Source organism: Lepus europaeus, chromosome 2 (genome assembly GCF_033115175.1).
Source record: "Lepus europaeus isolate LE1 chromosome 2, mLepTim1.pri, whole genome shotgun sequence".
Taxonomy (NCBI): Eukaryota; Metazoa; Chordata; class Mammalia; order Lagomorpha; family Leporidae; genus Lepus; species Lepus europaeus.
The window spans coordinates 46,877,361-46,893,254 of NC_084828.1; the positions used below are offsets into that span (position 1 = coordinate 46,877,361).

At 36.7% G+C, this 15,894-nt stretch overlaps 1 non-coding gene across 1 annotated transcript; it reads right to left on the reverse strand.

The window, feature by feature from the left end:
- Nucleotides 1-5,405: 5,405 nt before the first annotated feature.
- Nucleotides 5,406-5,512, reverse strand: LOC133752638 (U6 spliceosomal RNA). The gene has a single exon (XR_009864959.1). It is a non-coding gene; the product is annotated as a U6 spliceosomal RNA (small nuclear RNA).
- Between the last annotated feature and the right edge of the window lie 10,382 nt (nt 5,513-15,894).

Sequence of the window (15,894 nt, forward strand, 5' to 3'; positions counted from 1 at the left end):
GCTTTAAATTATAATTTAAATCCATGATTAACCTATGAGAATCTAGGAGGTAGTTCACTAATTTATATGCATAACTTGGAAAATATATATATAATAAAATAGTGGTTCCCATAGGCTGCCCAGAGAAGGACGGATTTGGGAACATGTTTCAATAGATACCAAGCTTCAGTTATACAAGATTAATTTCTAGAGATTTGTCATACAACATGAAATTAGGATTAAAAGTATCTTAGTGTGTACCTTAAAATGTGTTGAGAATAGGTCTCAGGTTAAATGTCCTTACAATAAACAGCAACAACAAAAAATAAGCATACACCATCACAGAAAAACACAAGGAAGTTTTCTGGAAGTCATTGATACATTTGATATTTTGTGTTGATGGTATTATGGTGATATATATCTGTTCAAACTCAAAAGGTATACATTAAATGAATATATCAATTATACTTTGGTAAATCTTTGTAAAATAAACCAATACTTTTAATAAATTATGCAGAAAAGAAACACAAGAAAAAAATTAATGTTATACAAGTATATTACAGACATAAAAACTGCGGAATTCAAAAAACTAGAAATTTGGAAATGGACTGATAATATAATAAATCTACTTTAGGATAGTAATTACAGCTGTATGAGAAATGGCTAAAATTTGGAAATTTACTCCAAACCAGTAGATACTTTCAAAACAAGCAAATATTAGTAAGTTTTAGCAAGCTCATTAACAGCTATAGCACCAAAAATAGAAAGGCAAGGGGTATTCATTAGATCTCGACATTTTTTCCTGTGCACAAAACTTCATAAATAAAATTATTAGGGAAAAAGGAAGGATAACTAGAGTGACCCCACCTCTAGATAGCTTGGACCCATGATTTTCAGTTTTTTGAATGCATAATAATCTCCTGAAATGCCTGAAAAATCCAGATTTCTGGGTCTGAGCCTAGGCTACCATATATAAATAAGTGTGATCAAGGCCCTAAAAACTGCTTTTTAATAAAAGGTCATATGAAGATTTTTTGGAAACTAGTAACCAGAATTAAAAATGAAAAAAGGTATCTTAAAAAATGCAAGAAAAACTTAAGTCATTCATAATAGAACTGTGCCCAAGAGGGGAATAAAGTAATTGGAAGACATTGGAATAAATAAATATTACGATTGCCATAGTTCAGAACTGAGTAAAATGAATACTTTGGGAATGGACACAGAAAGTTGGATGAAAGAATCTATATTTCAGCTACAAATCATTTTTAAAAATATTTTGTAAGGGGGCCAGCGCCGTGGCTCACTTGGTTAATCCTCCGCCTGTGGCGCCGGCATCCCATATGGGCGTCGGTTCTAGTCCCGGTTTCTCCTCTTCTAGTCCAGCTCTCTGCTGTGGCCCGCGAGGGCAATGGAGGATGACCCAAGTGCTTGGGCCCCTGCACCTGCACGGGAGAGCAGGAGGAGGCACCTGGCTCCTGGCTTCGGATTGGTGCAGTGCCGGCCGGGGTGGCCATTTGGGGAGTGAAACAACAGAAGGAAGACCTTTCTCTCTGTCTCTCTCTATGTATAACTCTACCTGTCAAATAAAAAAATATATATTTTGTAGGTTTGCCTGAAACAACTTTAACAATTTTTGTTTTAAATAATGTTTAAATTTAGAATAGCTTCATACTAATAGAAAAGTTAAGAAGATATTGATGTTCTTATATACTCTGCACTGAGTTCCTTATATTATAAATATCTTACATTACTATGGTATATTTGTCTCAATTAATGGGCCAATAATGATACATCATTATTCACAAATGTCCATAATTTATTCAGATTTTAATAGCTTTTAGCTAATTTCCTTTTTATATTCCAGGATTTCATCTGCAATACCACATCTCTTTTAGTCACAATGTCTCCTAAACCTCCTCTTTGCTGTGATAATTCCTAGATTTTGCTTGGTTTTGATGACCTTGACTGGTTTGGAGGAATACTCTAGGCATTCTATGGAATACTAACTCAACTGGTGTTTGGCAGATGCTTCTCATAATTAAACTGTGGTTATAGGTTTGCAAAAGACTACAACGACAATGCGCCGCTTTCATCACTTCATAATCGAAGAGTACTTATTATAACCATGACTATACTTTTGATCCCCTGATGAGGCAGTATTTGTCAGGTTTCTGTGCTCTAATGTCTTGCTTTTTCTCCTCCTCTTTGCTTGGAAAGAAGTCACTATGCACAGATCCCACTCAGGGAATGGGGAGTAATGCTACAATTCCTTAAGGCAAAGTTTATTTCTTCTGCACTAGATTTTTGTCTTTTCCCCCTGACTTATTTGCTCTTTTTTTCAGCTCATTTACTTATACTAGTATGGAATAATGTATATAATTTGGATTTTAAACTAACACCACTTTATTTATGTGGCTGCTTATCTATTCTAACTTTCACCAAGGAAACTCTCTCAGTTGACCTCTATGTCAATAGAACATGCCCCACGATAATGTTTTGCTGCGGATTTTTGTTTATTTGCTTGTTTGCTTGATATTTATCACTTCTTGAATTTCTGGCATTGCAAGATGATGCAGGTTTATCTTTTATATATTTGGCAGGAGTCATTTCTTCAAGAACCAGCCATTTCTGCAGGGTTTTTGGTTCTTAGAAACTGGTGTTAAAAACCACAATCTGCAGGGCCGGCGCTGCCTGCAGGGCCAGCATCCCATATGGGCTCTGGCTTGAGTCCCAGCTGCTCCACTTCCAATCCAACTCTCTACTGTGCCCTGGGAAAGCAGTAGAAGATGGCCCAAGTCTGTGGGCCCCTGCACCCGCATGGGAAAACCCAGAGGAGGATCCTGGTTCTTGGCCTTGGATTGGCACAGCTGTGGCCTTTGCAGCCAATTGGGGAGTGAACCAGCAGATGGAAGACTTCTCTCTCTCTCTCTCTCTCTCTCTCTGCCTCTTCTTCTCTCTGTGTGTATCTCTCTGTGTATCTTTCAAATAAATAAATAAATCTTAAAAAAAAAAACATACAATCTGCAGCATGGGTGTGTTCATTGATCCCACGTTTTGGTCTCTTGGTCCGCTCAGATACACACACACACACACACACACTGACCCTTGTATGCATACATTTATCAAATATTTTTGTATGTTTCTATATTAAGCTGAGCATGAACTCATACTGTTGGTACTCTAGTATGGGAAGATTAAGGCACTTAGGAAGCAAATAGTGGGTAGGTCTCTGCCCTCTTTCTGTTCACCTAGAACCAGAATATAGAATCACAAAAAGAAAGGTTATGTTGCCCTTACTATCTATCAGGGAAAAACAAAGTTAATCATGGAAGATAATTTTTATCTTTACGACCTTGGAGATGGCACCAGAAGAATCTACATTGAGCCTTAACTGCCATTGATTAGCCTTCCCACAAGTTGTCCCCCATAAAGACTCAAATACATTTCTCTCTGGGGCTGGAGTTGTGACATATCTGGTAAAGTCATTACCTGTGACGCCAGCATCATCCTGTATGGCACTGGTTCGTGTTCCAGCTGTACCACTTCCAAACCAGATCCCCATTAAGGGTCTAGGAAAAGTAGTAGAAGATGGACCAAGTGTTTGCCTCCCTGCACTCACTTGGGAGACCCAGGTAAAGCTAAGACATTTCCCTTTGTCTTAAAACTTCTCTAAATATGTACTGTCCCTTGTTGAAATGCAATTTGTGTTGGAATTCAAAGCCACTTCCTTGAGAATTACTCACTCACTGAGTATCTCCCAGGTATATCTGCATAACACATCTTAATAAATTTCTGTTTCTCTCTCTCCTGATATGAAATACTGTGTTATAGTCGTCTGCTCCAACCAAGAACTTGTGATGATTAATGAAAAAGTCATTTTCCCCCCTACAATCCTGTACCTACAACTCTAGTTCAGTACCCTGTGCATCATTCTAGCCTGCTTGCCTGTTGTCTGTAATTTCTTTTATTTTTTTAACTTTTCTTTAGTAAATATAAATTTCCAAAGTACAGTTTATGGATTACAATGGCTTCCCCCCCCCATAATTTCCCTCCCACTCATACCCCTCCCATCTCCCGCTCCCTCTCCCTTTCCATTCACATCAAGATTCATTTTCAATTATCTTTATATACAGAAGATCGATTTAGTACATACTAAGGAAAGATTTCATCAGTTTGCACCCACACAGAAACACAAAGTGCAAAATACTGTTTCAGCACTAGTTATAGCGTTACTTCACATTGGACAACACATTAAGGACAGATCCCACATGAGGAGTAAGTACACAGTGACTCCTGTTGTTGACTTAACAATTTGACACTCTTGTTTATGGTGTCAGTAATCTCCCTAGGCTCTAGTCATGAGTTGCCAAGGCTATGGAAGCCTTTAGGGTTCGCCGACTTCGATTTTATTTCGACAGGGTCATAGTCAAAGTGGAAGTTCTCTTCTCCCTTCAGAGAAAGGTACCTCCTTCTTTGATGGCCCCGTTCTTTCCACTGGGATCTCAGTCTCAGAGATCTTTCATTTAGGTGGTTTTTTTTTTTTTTTCCAGAGTGTCTTGGCTTTCCATGCCTAAAACACTCTCATGGGCTCTTCAGCCAGATGCGAATGCCTTAAGGGCTGATTCTGAGGCCAGAGTGCTATTTAGGACATCTGCCATTCTATGCGTCTGGTGTGTAGCCCGCTTCCCATGTTGGACCGTTCTCTCCCTTTTTTATTCTATCAGTTAGTATTAGCAGACACTAGTCTTGTTTGGTGATCCCTTTGACTCTTAGACCTATCAGTGTGATCAATTGTGAACTGAAATTGATCGCTCTGACTAGTGAGATGGCATTGGTACATGCCACCTTGATGGGATTGTATTGGAATCCCCTGGCAGATTTCTAACTCCACATTTGCGGCAAGTCCAATTGAGCATGTCCCAAATTGTACATCTCCTCCCTCTCTTTTTTCCACTCTTATATTTAACAGGGATAACTTTTCAGTTAAATTTAAACACCTAAGAATAATTGTGTGTTAATTACAGAGTTCAACCAATAGTATTAACTAGAACAAAAAAAAATACTAAAAGGGATAAAGTATTAAATTGTACATCAACAGTCAGGACAAGGGCTGATCAAGTCACTGTTTCTCATAGTGTCCATTTCACTTCAACAGGTTTCCCCTTTGATGCTCAGTTAGTTGTCACCGATCAAGGAAAACATATGATATTTGTCCCTTTGGGACTGGCTTAATTCACTCAGCATAATGTTTTCCAGATTCCTCCATCTTGTTGCAAATGACTGGATTTCATTCTTTTTGACTGCTGTATAGCATTCCATAGAGTACATGTCCCATAATTTCTTTATCCAGTCTACTGTTGATGGGCATTTGGGTTGGTTCCAGGTCTTAGCTATTGTGAATTGAGCTGCAATAAAATTAATGTGCAAAAAATATGGAATGCTTCACGAATTTGCGTATCATCCTTGCGCAAGGGCCATGCTAATCTTCTCTGTATCGTTCCAATTTTAGTATATGTGCTGCTGATGCGAGCACTGTCTGTAATTTCTAACAGTTACAAACATGACTCCTATCATTTGTCATTCACTTCCTTATTTATTCAATATAGATGTAGGATGATTTTAGCCTGTACTCCACGTGAAATAATTTTATGTATATCACATAGGCTCAATGCATTTTCAGAATTACTTCTTTTCTCACATTTATCTTTCAATCCAATCAATGAGGTGATATAACAGAAAATATACAGTTAGTTTATTTTTTTAATCTTAGTCTATATGCCATCTTGGAATCTCACAAGCCTCTAGATGATTTTGTGAAATGCATACATATGAGAATTCAGTTTTCATACTTTAAATTTTGTGGGTTTAAATAAATGCATTATATGGTGCTGTTACCATTACAGTATTAAACAGAGTAATTTCATCATCTTACAGCTTTCCTTTGCTACACATATTTGATTCTTAGAGCTTAAACTTTTGAAAACCATTGATATTTTCAGTAAGTCTAGAGTTTCACCTTTTCCAGAATATCATGATTGGAGTCATATAGTTTGCAGCCTTTTCAGAGTAGCATCCTGCATATAGCAAGATGCATTTAAGATCTGTTTTTTCCTATCACATGATAGCTCAATCCTTCCACCACTGAGTAGCACTCCATTGTATATATGTACTCTAGTTTATTTACAAAAAGTCTTTGTACACATTCTTGGAAAATATGTGTAATGAAAACATTTTGAATGGACTTCACAAATTTTTGCACCAAAATAAAGTTAACTTCCAATTTCTCTTTTCCATGAACACTTGTAAGTAGTCTCACATCAATTCATTTATTAAAGGGCATCTTGGTTGCTTTGATGTGGATTTTATGAATAAATCTATAATCATGTTTCATTTCTGTATGTGTAGATGTAAGTTTTCCAAACAGGTAGTAAATATATAAAAGAGCAGTTGCTAGCTTGCTAGATAAGGCTATGTTTAACCTTGTCAGAAACCACACTCCCTTCCAAAGTGACTGCATCATTTTGAATTTCCATTAGCAAAATGTGAGAGTTCCTAGTACTCTGCACTCTTATCAGCAATTTGTACTGTCATATTTTATGGGTTTTATATATTCAGCTAGGTCAGAAATGTTAACGTATTCTTAGAATTTACCTTTTCCTGATGACAAATGATGTTGAATCCTTTTTGTGCTCTCCAAATCCAGTGACAGGGGATCAAACTCTTGGGCCATCCCCCTCTGCTTTTCCCAGGACATAAGCAAGGAACTGGATCAGAAGTGTGAGCGTGAGCATCACTGGCTATGGCTTTACAGGCTATACCACAACATCATTGACCCCCAAAAAACATCGTTTGGAAAGTGAATTCGAGGCCGGCACCGTGGCTCACTTGGCTAATCCATCCCTGTTATAGTCCCTGTTGGGTGGTCGGATTCTGTCCTGGTTGCTCCTCTTCCAGGCCAGCTCTCTGTTGTGGCCCGGGAAGGCAGTGGAGGATGGCCCAAGTGCTTGGGTCCTGCACCAGCATGTGGGACCAGGAGGAAGCACCTGGCTCCTGACTTCGGATCAGCGCAGTGCTAGCCATGGAAGCCATTAGGGGAGTCAACCAAAGGAAGGAAGACCTTTCTCTCTGTCTCTCTGTGTATAATTGTACCTGTCAAAAAGAAAAAGACAAAAAGAAAAAAGAAAGTGAATTCAGGACCCGTGCTATGGCTTAGCAGGTGAGGCCACCGCCTGCAGTGCCAGCATCCCCTGTGAGCATTGGTTTAAGTTCCGGTTGCTCCTCTTTCAGTCCAGTTCTCTGCTGTGGCCTGGGAGTGCAGTGAAGGATGGCCCTAGTCCTTGGGCCCCTGCACCCACATAGGAGACTCGGAGGAAGCTCCTGGCTTTGGATTGGCGCAACTCCAGCCACTGTGGCAAATTGGGGAGTGAACTAGCAAATGGAAGACCTCTCTCTCTTTCTTTTCCTCTCTCTGTTTCTCCTTTGCTCTCTATGTGATTGTGACTTTCAAATAAATAAATAAATCTTTAAAAAAAAAAAGAAAGTGAATTTGTAGAAGCATTTAAAATACTGCATTTACAAAGATGAACTGAACCAGGAATCAATACAAAAAGTGTGAATGCACATAAGTAGGACAAAGAAACCAATACATTATGATACAATTAATTTTAGCTCAACCACTGTTTGTTGACACTCTGCTATACTTTGATGAAAAGAAACCCAGTAGCACATTGAGTGTCTCTTAAGGAAACTCACAAGAGAAGAGAGAGGAAGGACTTGGTCAAGTAATGTAAGATGTATATAAAAATAGAATTTTATATAGAAAAAAAGTTGAAGACTACAAATGTAATAGAACGCAGAGCAGATGCAAAGATCTGGAAGTGTGAAATTGCATTGTGTATTCAGAGACTTACAGTCAATTCAGTACTTTTTGGAACATAACAGATTAAAAAATATTTTTCTTTATCTCACAACCTTTTATAAATAGCTATTATCGTGGGAACTTGCCACCTCAATGTGTACAAGAGCAGAACTTGCAAATTTTCATCATCTAAGAATATTTACTAAAACTCATCACACAAGTTACTTTTCTCTTTTAACCAAGAAATGGAAATATCCTTCTGTTGTGATTGTCCACCTCTTGGAAACTTGAAGCATATAGAATGAGTCTATTCAGACTTGTTTCTACCCATGCATTCTGATGCCAATCACATACCATATAGAGCCCAGAGACACTGGCTAAAATAAAGACAAGAAAAAAAAAACATAGTTTATGTCACCCATACAAATGCCATTTTTGGATTATAGCAGGCTACAACTGTAATACTTTGAGTACCGTTATCTGTCTGTCTATGTGTTTCTATAACGTCCTGCATCCAAATTTGTAAGTTCATTGGGCAGATTTCTGTTTTATAATGAAATAGTGTAAAAAGTGATCAGATATTTGTAGCTTTTCTGCTGAGTTCTCCAGGTAGTCCCAGGGAAGCAGCTGGGTATGTTTCCATTCCCAGCTTGCCACAGGCTGACAGTGGGCATGGTGTGAAGTATGTGTACCACAGAAATCAGCAAATGCAGCACATCACTCTTGGTTGCCCTTGTGAGAATCCCTTATTAAACATTAATTAGTATACTATTGGATATATTGGAAGGGAAGTTATTTCATAGTTTATAGATCACTTAAAATATACCATTTTGTAGGAAGCTATATACTTAGGAAAAAACCTTAATAATTGATAAGGATCCCTTGATTTCATAAGTAAATTAAAGTGTTGATGTATTTTGGAAATGATTACTATGGTTAACACTGAGAAGTATGCCTCCGGATAACAGAGGCTGTTCTCAACCAAAAATGACGGGGTCTGAAGGAACTGTTTTCTGTAGTCTGCTTCCTAAATTCAGAAACAGTACAGTGAGATTATCATGTCAAATTCTTTCATGGGAACAACACTGATTCAGAATCAAATATACTACGTACAGAAAAGGATAGGACGTCTGTGGGTTTCTACGGTTTGTCTGTATTTTGTGTATTAAGCTGTCAGGGAGCATCTAAATCACTTCCTTTTCTGTCACTCTGTCTTCGGACAACATCCTTTGAGACACAACAGCATTCAGTGGCTACCCTCATCCCCAAAGTCTCAAAATGATATGTAAATCCTGCAATTCATCATGCTCTGTGTAGTACAGGTTTAATTCTTCCTTCTAGGCCTCAATCTGCTGAAACATTACTCTGATATACAGTACAAAAGCAGTAACAAAGATGTTCATATCAGCCCATTGTGAGTCAGTGGCAGGCAGAGAAATCAATGAAGCCAAGGGGACAATGGCTGGAGTTTAAACAGGCTGCTGAAATTTGCTAAGGCGCAGACAAAGGGTCCCTGCTGAAAGGGGAGCTGCCCTGGAATTCCTTGGCTCCCATTATGTAGCTGAAACAATCCTCACTCAGAGAGTGGATTTGCATCTCTAATAGAGTTCAGGCTCTGTTTGTGAAAGGCTTTCGCTAGGCCTGACCCCATGTCTCAGGAGCACATTGATACCCAGCGCCTTGCCTCTGCCTTGTCCCACACCACAGAGAGCAGTATCATGGGAAAATGCACTAACTTAAAAGAAAGCAAAGGAAGGCAAGAGGAAGGGAAAAAATTAAAGGCTTGAGGCAGTTTTGGTGGTACTTAGTGGTGAAAATTACTTTGGCAAATAATAGAACCTACTGCTGGTAATTACTGCTAACAAGCTTCCCCCAGCCCAAATGTGACACTTGGGTTGATGTGAGAAAAGCTGATATAGGCCAAGCTTATTAGGTTTGAATGAAAGGAACTCTTTCCCTATGAAAATACAGCAACCTGGGGGCTTGCAAATCTTGTAATCTAGTGTTACCAATTATTCATTAAAACAGAAAAATGGTGCTGCAATATTTAAAATCCTTCTTGGATTTCATTCAGTCCGGTGCCCTAATCCCGAGCAACTGTAATCACGAACATCCTTGGTTTTCTAAACATGTACTCTTGGTTCCAAACAAAATATTGTGGGTACTTAATCTGCTTCATGGTAAGGACCACTGGGGAAACCTTTCATACTGGAAGCCCAATAGATAGCTTGGCAAAAGATTTTTCTCTGGACAATTGAATAAAACCAAGTAAACAAATGCTCATAATGTGAAACAAGACAATGGGGTCTTGTTTAAAATATATTCAGGGGACATGATCTTAATTTCAAGTTCACTTTGGTGTAGTTTGACATGGCAATGCTAACTTCATAACTTTACAATGGCTTTAATTGCCATAGGAAAGTAATCACATGAAATAAAAGTATCTGATAACTATCATATTAATAAAATAGACTTTATTGCAGAATAAAAATGAATAGGAAAACAAAAGGGTCCCAGAAGTTTATTTATGTGTTGATGTATTTACTGTTAAAGGAAAAGATCTTAATCTTCCCTATTTAGAATACAAGATTTGCTAAAACTAGAATATTTCTTGTGTGCAGCAATAATCACATGAAAGATAAATGCTTAATGTAGGATTTTGAGTAAAATTGCATTTGAATTATCAGCATATCCATAATTTTTAAACATTAATATTACAGAGGTTTTTCAATATGACAATTGAGTCTAAAAAAAAGGAAACTCTGTTATCTAGAAAGCTGTAGAAATTCAAGTATAAACTCATTAAATCAGTATCAAGCTGAAAGGGGACAATTATGACTTAGTTTTAAACTGTTCAGTGTAGCTTTCATTTATTAATACCCCATTAGTTCACTGCCTGGATATATTATTTGAATATAAGTTATATGTGTTCTTCAAAAAAGTTGTAGGAAAATGAAGTAAAGATAAATTTATTTTGGTGAAAAAAAACCATTTTGACAGCCATGTGGTTTTTTTTTTTTTTCATAATATACATTTTCCATGAACCTGAAAAAAAAAAAAACGCACATATCCAACAATTAGGTTTTCTGTATCCTAATTGTGTTGGGCCTATGGCAATCCTCATATTAAGAGATACGCAACTATTGGTTTAAAAGTTAGTATGGACATTTGTTACACTGCTTTATAATATGACTGTTTTTGCAAAAATCCTTAAAGTTATGTTTAAAATGTTGCGCATAATATCAAAGCCTAACGGTTACATGCTTGTCTAATTTTCATTTTGAAATACATGTTTTTAGTTTTAAAACTCTGTTATGTTTCATAGTGATGAGACCCTGAAATACACAATATCCTTTTTGCCACAAAATGTTGATTACTCATATATGAAGGATTAGTGCCATATGTTATAATAATGCCATTCACTCCATAATCACAAGGGTGAAAATGACATTTGAAAACGTCATATTTAATCAGCAGAGCATAATTTTAAATATTCCTTAAATAAGAACCTTAAGTAATACAACAAAGATCAAGGAAATTAAAATTTTGTGTGCTAAATTTATGACATAAACTCAAGATAATTCAAAAGAATTTCACCACACATTTTACTAATTAAAGTTCTCATAGTCAATTAATTTCTAAGTATAATTATCTATTTTTTTTTCCTGTGCTATAATAAAATCTTGAAGGTTCTTTTTCTTTGATTAGATAGTTGCTTGAGCTGTGATTGCTATTATAACATAAACTTGGTCTTTAAACATATCTGCATATAGCTAATCTCTCTCTCTTCTCCATCACAATAGTGAACAAATAAAATCACAGAATTCACTTATTAAATGTGATAAACACAACTTACAATGGCTGTGCTTCCCTGAGCTAGACCAAATGTGGGTTTAAAATTTTTTTGATAGGAAATTACGATTCTTGAGTCAAAAGCTGTTTATAATTAGTGAGGTAAATTTTGCAAAAGTGACTAAATTCCATTTTTAAATATTTTTAAAATTGAAGCTCATTTTATAATATAGTAAGAAATTTTCTCTTCTGTCTGGCAGAATAATCACTGAAAAGGTATCCACAATTGGGAATAATGAAGTTAAGCAAAGAATCTAAACTATCTTCAGTTTTTTTAAGCAATGTAAATTTTATGATATAGAATGGTGTGTCTGTGTATGTGTGTGTGTGTGTGTGTTTTGTATAACACTGTCTTAACCTTGAAGCAAAATATGTACGTTAGGGTTCAATTTTATATTTTTGATGTAAATGAATGTGATAATTGAGCCTTATAATGACTCTTAACATGAATCACATCAGATATTGAAGCTGTAATCAAAACAACTGTTTCCAGTGACACTGCATGGAAAAAAATAAACATGGAAAGTAAAGGAAAGACAAAATGAGGGACAGGAGGAAAGAATGAGATGTTGGAGACTTGGAAGGTACAAAACATGGGAGTAGAAGTAGAGAGGCTGATCAGTGGGAGAAGCAGATGTGGTTGAGGGGTGAAGATAGGATGAAGGCTGAAAATAGAGGAAAGAGAAGAGGAAGTAATGTTTCACCAGGAGGAATATTTTGATCAATGCACCTACTGTCAGCTGATCTTGAAAAAAGGTACTATAACATAAACATTGGGGAAAGAATCATCTCTTCATAAAATAGTACTGAGAAATCTGGATATCTATGACATGTTCTTAATTCTATATTCACAGAAAAGCACTGATTTGTCAGTGATTCAGTTTTTCCAGCTTTATTGATGTATAATTAATGAATAAAAAGTGTTAATACACCCTATGGAGAACAATATGGTAAAGTGCTTCAAAATCTCATGCTAACAAACTTGTTGATCCATCACATTCCTCAAACCAAGTATTATTTTTAAATACATGATAGAGAAAATACTGATAAATACCAGTTTATGGAGTAGAATGTGGAAATTAATCTTAAATGTTTTATTTTGCATGCTGAGGCCTTCTGTGGCACTGGTACTCAAATGGAAGTTTTGATTATTTAATTCTGTACACTGTGTGCCATTGCAGTCAATTATGAAAGCAGTACTCCTTTAAGACTGTAATTTCTCTTCCTCTTCCCACTATAAGATTCTTTTTTAAATTTTATTTTAAAGATTTATTTATTTATTTGAAAGGCAGGGTTACAAAGAGAGACAGAGAGAAAGAGAGAGGTCTTCCATCTACTGGTTCACTCCCCAACTGGCCACAAAAGCCAGAGTTGCGCAGATCCAAAGCCAGAAGCCAGGAGCTTCTTCCAGTTCTCCCATGTGGGAGGAGGGGCCCAAGGATTTGGATCATCTGCTGCTGCTTTCCCAGGCCATAGCAGAAAGCTGGATTGGAAGTGGAGCAGCTGGGACTCAAACCAGCATCCTTCTCTGCTACACCACAGCGCAGGCCTCTCCACTATAAGACTCTAAAGCTTTAGATTCTCTGTGTTCTGCCTCCTGTGTTTGTTACTTCAGTTCCATTTTCCCACCATGCTGCATCCTCTAAATATCCTCTCCCTTTTTCCATTGTTTACCCTGCTGTTATACTCTGTATTGATCTGTCACATTAATCGTCCTAATGTTGTCCAACTTATGCTAAAAAAATATTTTAGTCTCCCTACTGCTTGAAAAAAATGTACATACTCTCCAAGCAAGTATTTTCAAAGTTCTCCAACATTTAAATTTGTATTACAAACCTATTCATTACCCACCTCTGTTGTTCTACACATACTCAACATCTTTCCAAAATAAGACTGCTTTACTACAATTCTGTCACTATCATAAACAACTTTGAGAATTGATCTTTATATTGCACTTGAAGCCTCCTCTTCCTTCCTGCTTTCAAATGTCGTTTCAGTCATCAAGTCTGCCTAAAACTCACCTGTGAAGCTTATTGCTCTTTGCTCTGAACACGTTTGTACTTTATCACAATACTTTCATTTTGTACATTATCTTTTAATTCTCATGAATACCTAACAAATTTCTTTCCTGTGCTAATACTAAATTAACATTAAATGAATTTAATACATAAAGGTACATAACAGATTTTTTAATTTATATAACAAAATTATATAACAAAAAGGTATTTATAATGCCAATAGACTTAAGATATCAAGAGGAAATATGTTTTTCCATTTAAAAAATATTGGTACTGCCATTGTGGTGCAGCAGATCAAGCTTCTGCTTGTGACCTGGTGTGTTCTGTGTGATAGGATTGTATCTGAGGGAGTCCCAGCTGCTCAGCCTTCAACTCAGTTTCTTGCTATTGTGCCTGAGAAGGCAGCAGAAGATGGCCTGAATGCTTGTGCTCCTGTTACCTCGTGTGAGACCTCAATGGAGTTCTAGCTCCTGGCTTCAACCTGGTCCAAGCTCACTTATGGAAGTCATTTGTGGAGTGAACTAGAAGATGGAAGACTGATCTCTTTCCCTCTCTCTCTCTTTCAATAAATAATTTTTTTTATTTTTTTAAACTTTATTTAATGAATATAAATTTCCAGTGTACAGCTTATGGATTACAATGGCTTCCCCCTCCCATAACTTCCCTCCCACCCACAACCCTCCCCTCTCCCGCTCCCTCTCCCCTTCCATTCACATCAAGATTCATTTTCAATTCTCTTTATATACAGAAGATCAATTTAGTATAAAGATTTCAACAGTTTGCACCCACATAGAAACACAAAGTGAAACATACTGTTTGAGTACTAGTTATAGCATTAAATTAAATCAATAAATAATTTAAAAAAAAAATGTCATTACCTTGCCTTTACTAGCAAAAGTAAGAACTTCTTTAAATAAACTTATTTTCTTTTTTTTTTCCTGGTTTAATAAGGACTTGTTTATTTTGAGAAAAAGGTCCCAACATCAGGCTGTTCACAAAAATAACCCACAGTATCAACTTTAGAAAACAAATATTAAGACTATTACACTACTTTTTTTCTAGAGGATGCATTTGACATGCCAACTCTCATTCACAAAAATACATTGTTACAGTTGTGTTGAACAGCCCCCACAGCACTCGTATGTGGGGTAGCACACACTTCTAACTCAAAGCCGCTGGCAGGTGCTACTCAACTAAATGAGATGGCTTTTGCAGTTAGGGAAGCAACTACTGAGCTCATGAATGGGAAGAACTGTACTCCCTGCATTAACAAGAGATTATTTTGGAGACAGCTGATAAAAACCATACATCCTTTTTATTGTTAAGTCATAAAGAGGTATCAAAATTAAAAGCAAAAATTACAGGGCAAGACTTAACAAAACTACTAGGAGCATCAAAGGAAGTGAAAATGGGACTAGGCGCAGGGCAATATGAATTAATGAATAAACTTATTAATTTTCAATGATGAATGTGATTTATTACACTGAAATATTTATTTTGGGGCCGCTGCCTGCAGTGCCGGCCAGAATCCCATATGGGTGCCAGTTTGAGTCTAGCTGCTGCACTTCTAATCCAGGTCTTTGCTATGGCTTGGGAAAGCAGAAGATGGCCCAAGTCCTTGGGCCCCTGCACCTGCATGGGAGACTCCAAAGAAGCTCCTGGCTCCTGGCTTCGGATCCGCACAGCTCAGGCCATTGCATCCATCTGGAGAGTGAACCAGCAGATGGAAGATCTCTTTCTCTCTCTCTGCCTTTGCCTCTGTGTAAAATAAATAAATACATCTTTTTTTAATAAAAAGAATATTTACTTCCGAATTAATATTTTAAAAATCAGAAAATAACTATGTGTGAGCAATAGAAATATAAAGATTGTGCTATAAAATCAAAGTTGTAATGTGTTTTTAAAGTGAGTTTTCTACATTCGATTTTCCATAAATTACTTCTAGTTTGATATATAATAGGATGTGACATTTTGTACAAAATGTTTGAGATCAATACACATGTAATAGCATAAAGAAATTCATGAAAACTAAAATTTATGAAGCTATGGAAGTAGCATGCTATTGATTAACCTCAAAAGTTCCAGAGAGAAAGTACTACAATCCTCCTTAAATTAGAACAGCGATCTTCTTAAATGAGTGTTTTGATATAATTTTGGATTTCTTGTTTTTCAACACTATGCAAAGGC